At 53.1% G+C, this 2,775-nt stretch overlaps 1 protein-coding gene across 1 annotated transcript in view; it reads left to right on the forward strand.

The window, feature by feature from the left end:
• Positions 1-607: 607 nt before the first annotated feature.
• The window catches only part of ZBTB7C (zinc finger and BTB domain containing 7C), a gene marked incomplete at its 3' end in the record, with an annotated part of 214,710 nt that continues 212,542 nt past the window's right edge, over positions 608-2,775 (forward strand). The window contains exon 1 of the mRNA XM_015563841.1: positions 608-832. The remainder of the gene's footprint in view (positions 833-2,775) is intronic.

Here is a 2,775-nt window from a genome sequence, read left to right on the forward strand (position 1 = left end):
TGTCCCTCACCCAGTGAGGTCTGCACCCTCCACTCTTGTCTCTCACTCTGCGTGAAGGTCTGTGAAACGAGGCTCTCCATCAGCCACAGGTCGGTGGCCTTCTGGAGCCCCCAAACCACAGCACACCGGAAGCCTTGTCACAGGGACCTGGGCTACCAGAGTTGAGGATGGTCCCCAGTAGACATGTTCTTGTTCTTTGTGGTCTTGTTGGTGGAGGAGAGCACCCCAGTCCTTCCTCTTCCCTGGGCAGTGAGGTTCTGTTGGTGGTTATGAGCCAAGCTCTGAATGGTGGTTAGGATGAGTGAGTAAAGGTGGGTCTTTCAGGAAGATAAGAAATATGCAGGGTAAGAAGACAGGAATACAGGTGTGTATGTGTGTGTGTGTGTGTGTGTGTACATGCAGGCTGAGGCTTGGGGATAGTGTTGGTGGGTGGGACATGGGCAGTGAAGAAAGACTCTGGCTGATGTAGAATTCACATAGTCACCAGGAATTGCAAGACCTAATAATAAAGAGCAATGAGAAGATAGCTGGAAAGTTCTAGAACAGTTAAAAGTTGGACATGTGTCTTTGGCCCTGGTAACAGCGACCTCCGTTCTTCCGCAGGTCCCCTCTGAGGCAGCTGGGCGCTCAGGAGGCCTCACCACCCCTGAGGAGTGGGCCCGCCAGCAAAGCAGGAAGGGATGGCGTGGAGCCCTCCCAGGGCCTGAGGCGAGTGTGTAACCCTCAGCCGTTGGACCCGGAGCCCCTAAGTCAGTGGGGGGGCTGCACCAGCTGGGAGACAAGAAGAATGGATGCTTCGGCCCCTGGCGACATGCACACGGTGTAATGACAGGTAATGAACCTGCGGCTCATCTATTCTTCCTGAATGATATGACAGGTAGGAGAATACATCAGCCTGCAGGAGACATAAAACGTCAACCCTTGGGAAGATAACTATGCAAACAAACCTTGTAAGGCCTGATAAGATGATAGATGGATGCTTCCCAGTTATTAGTTTCTGCCCCGTGCGCTTGCTGGAGCCAGGCCCCGGAAGATTTAGCATCAGGTGGGTTCGCTTCCTGTGCCTAATGGGAAGGCCCGATGCCGTGATGTATGTAACACCTCTTGTTTGAAGAACTCAGGGCAACAAATCAAGAAGTCATTACTCCCCGTCAGCTCCCCTGGGAACCAGGGAATTGGTGGCAGGGAATCAGGGCGCAGAGGCAGCTATAGGCACAGTTCTTTTGTGCCTTGGTGATACCTGAGGCCTGGACTGGGGACTCCCTGGGTGGGAAGCCTGATGATTGGTTCAGATTTTTCAAATGACAGAGTGAAGCAATGGGTCGGTATTTCTTGTAAAAAAAAAAAAAAAAAGGGAAGGGGACTTTGTGGCTCCCTCCATCCCTGCAAGGATGCCAGGGCAAGGAGCCGATGATCAGGGGTGGCTGGGGGAGGTCATGAGTAGGAGTCTGGAGAGCCCGGGAGAAGCTGACAGACACAGTGGGAAGGCGGCTAAGACAGGAAGCATTGAGCAGGTCCCCAGAGCCTAGAAGGCAGGGCCTGAGACTGGCAGGATGGAGGACAATGGGACTGGATACCCCAAAGATGACCTCTGTCCCATTGGTCCTCTGGTCTTTACTGTGTGTGTTTTACAGTGCGCCACTCTGGCAACTTCCACCGGGAAAATGGCAGGCTGGGATGGGAGCAAAAATAGCTTGGGGCCTTGAGAAACTGACCAGGGCAGGGGGAGAGAGCCAATGACCTGGGGCAGGAGGCCTGAGGGGGTGTGGCAAATTTCTTTCCAGCACAGGCCAGGGTCAGGGTCCACAGGGTCGAGGCCAGGGCTAGGGAGGGGCAGAGTGTTAAGACTTCTGGGTGGCCTTGTTCTAAATCAGGCAGAAAGAATTAGATGAAGAAGGAATCCAGAAATCTGAGCCCAGCTCCAGGAAATGGAGCAGCTACAGGCATCAGGCGGACTCAGGGCTTGGCTCCTGTCTATATGAGGAAATGGACAGGGAATCGACTTCCAGGGACCCAGCCAGGATAGTCAGGGGACTTGTTACACCTAAAGGGGCTTAGTGAGGGAGCAGGCAGCTCCAGAGGTGCCGGGATAGCTGTGTCCCTCGGTACCCCAGACCATAGTGTACTGGCCCTGGGCCACTCCCAGACCCCTCCTCTTAGCGGGGCAGGTGGTCTGTGCAGCTCAGACTTGACTGGGGATCTGAGCAGGCCTGACCCTGTGGGGCTTCATGGTGGGAGGCGATGGAGGTTATGGGGAGACCGGAAAGGCCCAGCCCTGCAGGGGGGTGAGTGAGGACTTCATCATGCATGAGGCCAGGAAGGTAAGGGGCAACATACGTCTTGATCAAGGCAAGAAAGAGCATAGGATTTGGTCTATCAGAAGGTTCTTAACCTAGTTTACCAGTATTTACCGCATACCTATTATGCACTGGGCACTGTGCTAGGTACCAGAAAAACAAAGATCCCTGAGGGATGTCTGCCCATGGGGAGGGGTACATAGGGGGCAGAGGAAAAAGCATGGGAATGGAGACAGATCCACGACTGAGAGCTTCGGGCTCCTATCTTCACAATAGGCCGATACTTACAGGATGGGTGAGAGAATAAAATAAAATAAAATAAAATAAAATAAAAAATAAAAAATAGCGGTTTGGCTCAGTGGAAGGTCCCAGGTTCCCTTCCAAGGGCAGGAACCTCTACCAATTGATGTGTGTGTCTCTCTCTGTCTTTCGCCCCCTCCCTTCCACTCTCTCTAAAAATCAATGGAAAAATATCCTC

The sequence above is a fragment of the Myotis davidii genome, unplaced genomic scaffold (genome assembly GCF_000327345.1).
Source record: "Myotis davidii unplaced genomic scaffold, ASM32734v1 scaffold378, whole genome shotgun sequence".
Classification (NCBI taxonomy): Eukaryota; Metazoa; Chordata; class Mammalia; order Chiroptera; family Vespertilionidae; genus Myotis; species Myotis davidii.